The 12,207-nt window shown below is 41.1% G+C and overlaps 2 pseudogenes; one reads left to right on the top strand and one right to left on the bottom strand.

The window, feature by feature from the left end:
* Positions 1–4,614: 4,614 nt before the first annotated feature.
* LOC134944890 (5S ribosomal RNA) lies at positions 4,615–4,733 on the bottom strand (annotated as a pseudogene).
* A 5,614-nt stretch (positions 4,734–10,347) lies between these two features.
* On the top strand, positions 10,348–10,466 carry LOC134944886 (5S ribosomal RNA; annotated as a pseudogene).
* Positions 10,467–12,207: the final 1,741 nt, after the last annotated feature.

Here is a 12,207-nt window from a genome sequence, read left to right as displayed (position 1 = left end):
ATGAGGATATTCATGAATATGTTAATTTGGATTAATAATGCAAGTGACGTCGATGGAAGTGGTGGGAATGATTGTGAGAAAGGATGGTATGGAAAGGATGGGGAGTGAGGTGGAAAGGAATGGGGGGGATGGAGTGGGGGGGGGGGAAAGGCGGGGGAGAGAGGGGGAAGGGGGGAGGGGGTTTAAGATTGTGGGGTGTTGGGGTGTTGGGATATGGGGTGTTGGGATATGGTTGGGGTGTTGTGGTTTGCAGTGTGGTGGGAATGTGTGTGTGGTGTCGAAGGTGATGATCTTGTGTGGGCGAGAAGTATAATGATATGGTGAGATGAGGAAGGGGAGTAGAGATGTAAGGGATAGGAGTGGGTTGACAATGGGAGTGCTGTGTGGAAACGTGTTAGTAGGTTGTGAAATATGTCGGAATTTGCTGGGTCACTGTAATGGGATGGATGTGAGGTGCATGTGAATGGACTGCGGATGTGATGGTGCCGAGTATGTGGTGGAGGTGGGCGTGAAAGTGCTGATGAAAGAAGGGTGAATGTGATGTGTTATGAATAGGGGTGTACTGGATGAGAGTGTACTGAGGGGTGTAAGGGAAGGAAGCGAGGACACTTGATGGGTGCTATATAGAAAGTAGGTTACAGAAATGCACTGTAATTGATGTATTCATTCAGACCCAATGGTTTGAGACAACCTAACCTGAAAGTCCATTCACTTTCCTTCTTAATAAGTTCTTTGCTTAAGTCACCACCGCGTATGCCTAGATGGACCCTATCTAGGCCAAAGGCGCGCATATCACTTGGTGAGTCATGATGTGCAGCATGGTAGTGTCTGGCTACTGATGTTAGTTTTTTGCCTTTTTGAAGATCTGACGATGAGTTGCGAATGGAGCCCATATGTTCTAAAATCCTAGTTTTGAATTTTCTAGTCGTCATGCCTACATATCGTTGATTGCAAGGACAGGTTAGACAATAGACTACTCCTTGTGTGTCGCAGTTGAAGAAGTGTTGTATGGAAATATCCTTGCCATGTCTGTCCTTGACACAGTCAGTTATCTGTATCTGTGGGCAAGCCTTACATTGCCCACATGGAAAGGATCCCTTAGGGAGTTTGGATTTGGTCATTTCACGTGAAAAATGGCTCTGAACCAACGTGTCTTTGATGTTCTTGGATCTCCTCCAACTGATTTGTAAAGTGGGATCCAATAAAGGTGATAACTCTGGATCCAGATGTAGGACAGGTAGATGTTTCTGAATGGCCTTTTTTAGTAGACGCCATTCGGGACAGAAGGTCCCTACAAATCGAATCTTGGTGTCAGCCTTTTGTTCTTGGAGTTTGTCCTGGAAGATCAGGGATTCCCTGTTGGTTTTTGAAATAGATTGTTGAGCTCTCTTCAGAGAGCGTTTACTGTATCCCCGAGCTTGTAACCTGGTCATAAGTTCTCTGCTTTTCTGTTTGAACACCTTCTCCTCTGTGCAGTTGCGTCTAAGACGAAGAAATTCCCCTTTTGGGATGTTTTCAATAGTAGGTGGGAAATGTGAGCTTGTTTGGTGCAATATACTGTTTGTGGCTGTATCCTTACGAAAGAGTTCTGTAGCCAAAGTCCCACTTGTTGTCTTGTAGATATTCAAGTCCAAAAAAGATATCTTGTCTCTGCTGATTGAGTGAGTGAGAAAAATGTTCAAATCGTTTACATTGAGGATGTTAATGAAGTCCAACAGGAGTTTCTCATCTCCTTCCCAGATCACAAAGATATCATCAATATATCTCAGCCAATTGATGATATGTTTTGTGTAGATATGATTATCATCGTTGAAGACTATTGTTTGTTCCCACCAGCCGAGGAACAGGTTGGCATATGTGGGTGCACAGGCTGCACCCATTGCTGTTCCCCGAATTTGCTGAAAAAATTGGTCACCAAAGGTGAAATAATTTTTATTGAGAACAAAACTCAACATTTCACATAGGAAATCATGAAATACATTTTTTTCTTCCATATCCAGGAAGAATTTGGTGGCTTGTATTCCTTGTGAGTGTGAAATACTGCTATACAGGGCTTCCACATCTAAGGTGACTAGGATACAGTTCTCATTTAGACATATGTCATGTATTTTCCTTAGGAGATCAGAAGTGTCCTTAAGGTAGGAGGGTAATGTCATGACATGGTCTCTGAGATGTAAATCCAGAAATTTGCTTGGGGTTTCCAAGAGTCCCCCATTCCCTGACACTATGGGTCTCCCAGGTGGTTTGTTGATATTCTTGTGTATTTTTGGCAATAAGTAAAAGGTAGGAACCCTGGGATTCGAGACCTCAAGGTATTTAGCCTCTTGTTGTGTGATAGCTCCAGTGGCAAATGCCTCTGTAATCATGTGCATGTATTGCTTGTGGAATTTTATTGTGGGATTAAGTGGCAATCTGATATAACAGGATGTGTCCAACAGTTGTCTCCGTGCTTCCTCTTCATACATTGCGATGGGCCATATGACAATGTTACCACCCTTATCCGAGGGTTTGATAACGGTGTCAGTCCATGTTTTAATCTCTTTAAGAGCTTGTCTCTCTCTGTATTTGAGATTTTTGGTGAGACATCTTTTGCGAGAATTGGTCTGGATCTCGTCAAATTCTTTGGAGACTAGATCCAAAAAGACCCTGATTTCTGGGCTGTTGGTGTCAGGAGGGAAAAAGGTGGACTTCAGTTTGCATGTGGGTCTTATGTTTCGTGAAGCAGGGATGTCCGAGGCTGATTCCATATGCAGCTCCTCCAGTATTTGGATAGCTGTATAATCTTCTTCGGTCAGTGGTGTTATTGATACACTAGGATCCTCCAAAGGTCCTGAATGGCTGGATAGTGAAGTCATAATACTTGAGTCAACAGAGGATTTAGCAAAAAAATTTTTTAATAATAATTTGCGGCCGAAGAGTCTGAGATCCTTCTCCCACAGATTCCTATCAAAGGGTGATGTGGGTGAAAAAGATAGACCCTTGCTAAGAACCTCTAATTGATCTTCCGTAATGATTTTGGTACTGAGGTTGATAATTTGTAATTTGTCGGTAGTTGTCACTTCCTGGTTGTCCGTACCGGATAGTGAGATGTTCTTGGGGTGGTCCAATCTCGCTTGTTTCTGTCTGTGTTTCGTCCCCCCCCTTCTTGTCGGCCTTGTGGCTTGCTTCTGCCTCTGGTATGTTGGCCTCTCCCTAAAAAAGGGTCCTCACTTTTGTTGTATCTATGGGTGTGGGTACTTCCTTCAGGATGTTCCGTGGCGGAGTCTTCACTGTATGATGATTCTAATTCCGAAGAGCTCGGATCTTCTCTAGGTGGTCCTCCTCTAGGACGTGGAGTGGGAGAATGCCAACGAAAGATTTTTCCTAGGGAGAAGTCGTTTTTGTCTCGTAGGAATTTGGTGCGTTTCCTTTCTATAATATTGGTTTCATATATATCCAGATCTTTCTTGTATTTTTCAAATGTGTTTTGGAAAGATAGGTCTTTCTCCCAGGTTTCTAAGTTTTGACCCAATTCTTCGATATTTTTTTCTACTTGATCTAATATCAGATTGTCATGTTTGATCAAGATTAGAATTAGTTCATTAGAACATTTTAATAGGCTGTTTTCCCATTCAGTTTTAAGGTTGTCTGTGGCCAAAGGGAAGGAGGGGAAGATACGTGGTCGTAAGCCTCTGGGTGATAATTTATTTTTGTGGTAGTTTTCTAATGTAGTGATATCCCAGGTGAGCCTAATCCTTTTTTGAAGGTTTTTCTGTAATTTTGATAAATCAGATTTCCAGTCTTTGGGAGTGCTGGGATTGTGGAAGGTATCTGAAAAAATATCTCCAAATTCCTCTACGTTTCTACGTTTGGATGTTAGTTCAGCTTTTAATGAAAATGCTGTCATTGCCTTGAATATAACAATATACAGTGGGGGGAAAAAATGAAAAGAGGAAAGGGAATGTTGTTATAACAGAAGCGACTACTATACAAAAGGAAAGAGATCCTATAGCAAGGTATATAAATCCGTGCAAGGTATGGAAAACTGAGTCTTAGCTCAGTGTACTGAATACATGAATGTATTGGGGGTATACCGCACTGGAGAATGGTAAGGTATCTAATAGATATTGTTAGAACCAAAATACATAATACAACGAGAAAATCTGAGTTTTCTAATGTTATCTTGAGTTTGGTGGTGCACCCTGAGTCAGTGGTAAGACATACAACAAAAGGGAGAGAAGAAGACTCTTTTGTGGGTGCACTCTTGTATGTTTAAGAGGTCTCAGAAGAGACAATAAGTAAAGATTATAAATGAATTTTTAAATATAACTTTTATTAACAATAATTGATAAAATAGTAGAGTTTACTGTCAAAAATTGGAGGTAGGGGTGGGGGGAAGGGTGGGGGGGAGTTGGGGAATAGAAAGGGGGAACACAGAACGAATTAATTACAGTGTAAATACTGAATATTGTTCTGGAATGCCTGGGTGCGATAATAACAGCTGGAGACCCTGAAAATTGAAGCGTTTTTATTCTCTCATGAGCGATGATGAGGAGACAGATGGGATGATTAAAGATGGAATGAGCAAGATGAATCTGCTGTCAGTGTTAGACGCTGAGCAAAACCGTCCAGGAATTTCTACTAAACTGAGTATTCCTCGAGAGTCTCCCACTCGAGTACTGACCCAGCCCTACACTGCTTAGCTTCCAAGATCGGAAGGATTCGGGCGTTACCAGTGTGGTATGATAGTAGAAAAAATATTAGATATCGAGGGCTCGAGAATCACTGATGAGAGTTCACGAAAATGGAGAAATAAAAGAAAAGACAAGAGAATGAGTGGAGGAGGAAAATAGGGGATCTGCTGCCACCGTTAGACCGGGATAATTACCCCTGAATCAGTGGTGAGAGTCCTGAAGATAGTATAAAGTGAGGAAAAGGAAACGATACTGATAGGTAAAAAAAAAAATAAAAAAAAAAAATAAAAAAATTTGAGATTGGTTGATAGACAATGGGCTGCTTGATTGCAGGATGCTGATAGTACCTATGATAAAGGTACTAGGTGTGATAAAAAGCAATTTGTACACAATTAGCAGTCAAATAAATTGATTAGACCCATACATCACCATCAATTTGCTACTATCAGATTATTATAATTATACCAAAATGGTATCAGGTGGAAAAAGAAGGAGAAAATGAACAACAGTTTCTTATTTGTGTTCCGCTGTATGCAGAGCTGCAGAAATACTATATAATATGATTGCAAGATGCTGATAGTACCTATGATAAAGGTACTTGGTGTGATAAAGAGCAATTGTACACAATTAGCAGATAATTAAATTGATTGGAACCATGCATCACCATCAATTTGATGCTGACAGATTATTGCACATTGTACCAAAATGGTATCAGGTGAAAAGAGAAAGAGATAATGAACAACAGTTGATTATACAGAGCTGCAGCAATGCTATATAATACGCAGTATAGAGGATAGTGATAAATTGCTCAGCCAAATGATTAGATCAAAATGACTGAAAATAAAGGTTTAAACAGTATCCTATGTGGTATTAAGCCGCTAAATGCCGACTATCTGTAAAACGGGTACTTGCAAAAAACAGCTTGATGAATGCTATTATCAAATATAAATATGCAAAAAGATGCTGATATTGAGCAGATATTACCCGGAATTGTATGGAACGATCAGTCACTAATATGAGCAGGATACTTTCTGAGTGCGGAATGTCCGTGTCAAAGTCCAGGCAAATTGAAGATGCAGGATACACTGGTTCCCAGGAGCTGAGCAGTTCGGTTATAGCCGCACTGTCGATCAAAGTACCTGATGTATTGTGGAGACGTGGTCAGGTTGGCTGAGGAGAAGAGAGACACAATGTTCCTGGTCCCATCGCGGCAGTATCTAGCGGCGGCGGGTTGATGCAGCGGCTGCTGGGGAAAGAGCGGCTCGTGGTTCAGGATGTCCGGAATCAGCTGTCACACCCAGGCAGTGGGGATAGGGAACGGAAAACTAGTTTCACCCGTTCACCGGGCTTGATCACTTCCTGTTCCCAGAGGGGATAGTGCAGGCTTTATCTTGCAAGGGAGCTGGTCGTTGTCCAATCAAAAGGGAGGCGTGTCCTGTGTTTGTAAATTGCTGCACAGGTGGAACGGTTGTTCTGTTTAGTATTGGTTCCCTATTATGCTTGCAATTAGTGGCCCATTGCACAAAAGGAAAAAACAGAGAATATGTGTGAGAAATATACAAGGTTATTAGATAAAAAATGAGCATCTTGCTTATTATATAAGTGGGCATAGTGAAAAAATGGAAATAAAAATAAAAATAAATAAAAATAAAATGGGGAAAATTAGCAAAAAAGAATAAATGAATGAAAATAATAAAATTGAAGCTTTCACAAATTGTTTATGAAATATTTAGATGATAAGAATAGATTAAATTTAAGTATAATAAATGATAATTGCTGGAAAAATATGTTAGGACAGCATATCTTGTCTGGAGTTATAAACAAACACGTTGTAAACATTGCATGAGGATATTCATGAATATGTTAATTTGGATTAATAATGCAAGTGACGTCGATGGAAGTGGTGGGAATGATTGTGAGAAAGGATGGTATGGAAAGGATGGGGAGTGAGGTGGAAAGGAATGGGGGGGATGGAGTGGGGGGGGGGAAAAGGCGGGGGAGAGAGGGGGAAGGGGGGAGGGGGTTTAAGATTGTGGGGTGTTGGGGTGTTGGGATATGGGGTGTTGGGATATGGTTGGGGTGTTGTGGTTTGCAGTGTGGTGGGAATGTGTGTGTGGTGTCGAGGTGATGATCTTGTGTGGGCGAGAAGTATAATGATATGGTGAGATGAGGAAGGGGAGTAGAGAAGTAAGGGATAGGAGTGGGTTGACAATGGGAGTGCTGTGTGGAAACGTGTTAGTAGGTTGTGAAATATGTCGGAATTTGCTGGGTCACTGTAATGGGATGGATGTGAGGTGCATGTGAATGGACTGCGGATGTGATGGTGCCGAGTATGTGGTGGAGGTGGGCGTGAAAGTGCTGATGAAAGAAGGGTGAATGTGATGTGTTATGAATAGGGGTGTACTGGATGAGAGTGTACTGAGGGGTGTAAGGGAAGGAAGCGAGGACACTTGATGGGTGCTATATAGAAAGTAGGTTACAGAAATGCACTGTAATTGATGTATTCATTCAGACCCAATGGTTTGAGACAACCTAACCTGAAAGTCCATTCACTTTCCTTCTTAATAAGTTCTTTGCTTAAGTCACCACCGCGTATGCCTAGATGGACCCTATCTAGGCCAAAGGCGCGCATATCACTTGGTGAGTCATGATGTGCAGCATGGTAGTGTCTGGCTACTGATGTTAGTTTTTTGCCTTTTTGAAGATCTGACGATGAGTTGCGAATGGAGCCCATATGTTCTAAAATCCTAGTTTTGAATTTTCTAGTCGTCATGCCTACATATCGTTGATTGCAAGGACAGGTTAGACAATAGACTACTCCTTGTGTGTCGCAGTTGAAGAAGTGTTGTATGGAAATATCCTTGCCATGTCTGTCCTTGACACAGTCAGTTATCTGTATCTGTGGGCAAGCCTTACATTGCCCACATGGAAAGGATCCCTTAGGGAGTTTGGATTTGGTCATTTCACGTGAAAAATGGCTCTGAACCAACGTGTCTTTGATGTTCTTGGATCTCCTCCAACTGATTTGTAAAGTGGGATCCAATAAAGGTGATAACTCTGGATCCAGATGTAGGACAGGTAGATGTTTCTGAATGGCCTTTTTTAGTAGACGCCATTCGGGACAGAAGGTCCCTACAAATCGAATCTTGGTGTCAGCCTTTTGTTCTTGGAGTTTGTCCTGGAAGATCAGGGATTCCCTGTTGGTTTTTGAAATAGATTGTTGAGCTCTCTTCAGAGAGCGTTTACTGTATCCCCGAGCTTGTAACCTGGTCATAAGTTCTCTGCTTTTCTGTTTGAACACCTTCTCCTCTGTGCAGTTGCGTCTAAGACGAAGAAATTCCCCTTTTGGGATGTTTTCAATAGTAGGTGGGAAATGTGAGCTTGTTTGGTGCAATATACTGTTTGTGGCTGTATCCTTACGAAAGAGTTCTGTAGCCAAAGTCCCACTTGTTGTCTTGTAGATATTCAAGTCCAAAAAAGATATCTTGTCTCTGCTGATTGAGTGAGTGAGAAAAATGTTCAAATCGTTTACATTGAGGATGTTAATGAAGTCCAACAGGAGTTTCTCATCTCCTTCCCAGATCACAAAGATATCATCAATATATCTCAGCCAATTGATGATATGTTTTGTGTAGATATGATTATCATCGTTGAAGACTATTGTTTGTTCCCACCAGCCGAGGAACAGGTTGGCATATGTGGGTGCACAGGCTGCACCCATTGCTGTTCCCCGAATTTGCTGAAAAAATTGGTCACCAAAGGTGAAATAATTTTTATTGAGAACAAAACTCAACATTTCACATAGGAAATCATGAAATACATTTTTTTCTTCCATATCCAGGAAGAATTTGGTGGCTTGTATTCCTTGTGAGTGTGAAATACTGCTATACAGGGCTTCCACATCTAAGGTGACTAGGATACAGTTCTCATTTAGACATATGTCATGTATTTTCCTTAGGAGATCAGAAGTGTCCTTAAGGTAGGAGGGTAATGTCATGACATGGTCTCTGAGATGTAAATCCAGAAATTTGCTTGGGGTTTCCAAGAGTCCCCCATTCCCTGACACTATGGGTCTCCCAGGTGGTTTGTTGATATTCTTGTGTATTTTTGGCAATAAGTAAAAGGTAGGAACCCTGGGATTCGAGACCTCAAGGTATTTAGCCTCTTGTTGTGTGATAGCTCCAGTGGCAAATGCCTCTGTAATCATGTGCAATGGGCCACTAATTGCAAGCATAATAGGGAACCAATACTAAACAGAACAACCGTTCCACCTGTGCAGCAATTTACAAACACAGGACACGCCTCCCTTTTGATTGGACAACGACCAGCTCCCTTGCAAGATAAAGCCTGCACTATCCCCTCTGGGAACAGGAAGTGATCAAGCCCGGTGAACGGGTGAAACTAGTTTTCCGTTCCCTATCCCCACTGCCTGGGTGTGACAGCTGATTCCGGACATCCTGAACCACGAGCCGCTCTTTCCCCAGCAGCCGCTGCATCAACCCGCCGCCGCTAGATACTGCCGCGATGGGACCAGGAACATTGTGTCTCTCTTCTCCTCAGCCAACCTGACCACGTCTCCACAATACATCAGGTACTTTGATCGACAGTGCGGCTATAACCGAACTGCTCAGCTCCTGGGAACCAGTGTATCCTGCATCTTCAATTTGCCTGGACTTTGACACGGACATTCCGCACTCAGAAAGTATCCTGCTCATATTAGTGACTGATCGTTCCATACAATTCCGGGTAATATCTGCTCAATATCAGCATCTTTTTGCATATTTATATTTGATAATAGCATTCATCAAGCTGTTTTTTGCAAGTACCCGTTTTACAGATAGTCGGCATTTAGCGGCTTAATACCACATAGGATACTGTTTAAACCTTTATTTTCAGTCATTTTGATCTAATCATTTGGCTGAGCAATTTATCACTATCCTCTATACTGCGTATTATATAGCATTGCTGCAGCTCTGTATAATCAACTGTTGTTCATTATCTCTTTCTCTTTTCACCTGATACCATTTTGGTACAATGTGCAATAATCTGTCAGCATCAAATTGATGGTGATGCATGGTTCCAATCAATTTAATTATCTGCTAATTGTGTACAATTGCTCTTTATCACACCAAGTACCTTTATCATAGGTACTATCAGCATCTTGCAATCATATTATATAGTATTTCTGCAGCTCTGCATACAGCGGAACACAAATAAGAAACTGTTGTTCATTTTCTCCTTCTTTTTCCACCTGATACCATTTTGGTATAATTATAATAATCTGATAGTAGCAAATTGATGGTGATGTATGGGTCTAATCAATTTATTTGACTGCTAATTGTGTACAAATTGCTTTTTATCACACCTAGTACCTTTATCATAGGTACTATCAGCATCCTGCAATCAAGCAGCCCATTGTCTATCAACCAATCTCAAATTTTTTTATTTATTTTTTTTTTTTATTTTTTTTTTTACCTATCAGTATCGTTTCCTTTTCCTCACTTTATACTATCTTCAGGACTCTCACCACTGATTCAGGGGTAATTATCCCGGTCTAACGGTGGCAGCAGATCCCCTATTTTCCTCCTCCACTCATTCTCTTGTCTTTTCTTTTATTTCTCCATTTTCGTGAACTCTCATCAGTGATTCTCGAGCCCTCGATATCTAATATTTTTTCTACTATCATACCACACTGGTAACGCCCGAATCCTTCCGATCTTGGAAGCTAAGCAGTGTAGGGCTGGGTCAGTACTCGAGTGGGAGACTCTCGAGGAATACTCAGTTTAGTAGAAATTCCTGGACGGTTTTGCTCAGCGTCTAACACTGACAGCAGATTCATCTTGCTCATTCCATCTTTAATCATCCCATCTGTCTCCTCATCATCGCTCATGAGAGAATAAAAACGCTTCAATTTTCAGGGTCTCCAGCTGTTATTATCGCACCCAGGCATTCCAGAACAATATTCAGTATTTACACTGTAATTAATTCGTTCTGTGTTCCCCCTTTCTATTCCCCAACTCCCCCCCACCCTTCCCCCCACCCCTACCTCCAATTTTTGACAGTAAACTCTACTATTTTATCAATTATTGTTAATAAAAGTTATATTTAAAAATTCATTTATAATCTTTACTTATTGTCTCTTCTGAGACCTCTTAAACATACAAGAGTGCACCCACAAAAGAGTCTTCTTCTCTCCCTTTTGTTGTATGTCTTACCACTGACTCAGGGTGCACCACCAAACTCAAGATAACATTAGAAAACTCAGATTTTCTCGTTGTATTATGTATTTTGGTTCTAACAATATCTATTAGATACCTTACCATTCTCCAGTGCGGTATACCCCCAATACATTCATGTATTCAGTACACTGAGCTAAGACTCAGTTTTCCATACCTTGCACGGATTTATATACCTTGCTATAGGATCTCTTTCCTTTTGTATAGTAGTCGCTTCTGTTATAACAACATTCCCTTTCCTCTTTTCATTTTTTCCCCCCACTGTATATTGTTATATTCAAGGCAATGACAGCATTTTCATTAAAAGCTGAACTAACATCCAAACGTAGAAACGTAGAGGAATTTGGAGATATTTTTTCAGATACCTTCCACAATCCCAGCACTCCCAAAGACTGGAAATCTGATTTATCAAAATTACAGAAAAACCTTCAAAAAAGGATTAGGCTCACCTGGGATATCACTACATTAGAAAACTACCACAAAAATAAATTATCACCCAGAGGCTTACGACCACGTATCTTCCCCTCCTTCCCTTTGGCCACAGACAACCTTAAAACTGAATGGGAAAACAGCCTATTAAAATGTTCTAATGAACTAATTCTAATCTTGATCAAACATGACAATCTGATATTAGATCAAGTAGAAAAAAATATCGAAGAATTGGGTCAAAACTTAGAAACCTGGGAGAAAGACCTATCTTTCCAAAACACATTTGAAAAATACAAGAAAGATCTGGATATATATGAAACCAATATTATAGAAAGGAAACGCACCAAATTCCTACGAGACAAAAACGACTTCTCCCTAGGAAAAATCTTTCGTTGGCATTCTCCCACTCCACGTCCTAGAGGAGGACCACCTAGAGAAGATCCGAGCTCTTCGGAATTAGAATCATCATACAGTGAAGACTCCGCCACGGAACATCCTGAAGGAAGTACCCACACCCATAGATACAACAAAAGTGAGGACCCTTTTTTAGGGAGAGGCCAACATACCAGAGGCAGAAGCAAGCCACAAGGCCGACAAGAAGGGGGGGGACGAAACACAGACAGAAACAAGCGAGATTGGACCACCCCAAGAACATCTCACTATCCGGTACGGACAACCAGGAAGTGACAACTACCGACAAATTACAAATTATCAACCTCAGTACCAAAATCATTACGGAAGATCAATTAGAGGTTCTTAGCAAGGGTCTATCTTTTTCACCCACATCACCCTTTGATAGGTTTCTGTGGGAGAAGGATCTCAGACTCTTCGGCCGCAAATTATTATTAAAAAATTTTTTTGCTAAATCC

This window comes from Pseudophryne corroboree, chromosome 1 (genome assembly GCF_028390025.1).
Source record: "Pseudophryne corroboree isolate aPseCor3 chromosome 1, aPseCor3.hap2, whole genome shotgun sequence".
Taxonomy (NCBI): Eukaryota; Metazoa; Chordata; class Amphibia; order Anura; family Myobatrachidae; genus Pseudophryne; species Pseudophryne corroboree.
The sequence above is the reverse complement of the archived record's forward strand: the minus strand, read 5'-3'. Positions and strand labels throughout refer to the sequence as shown.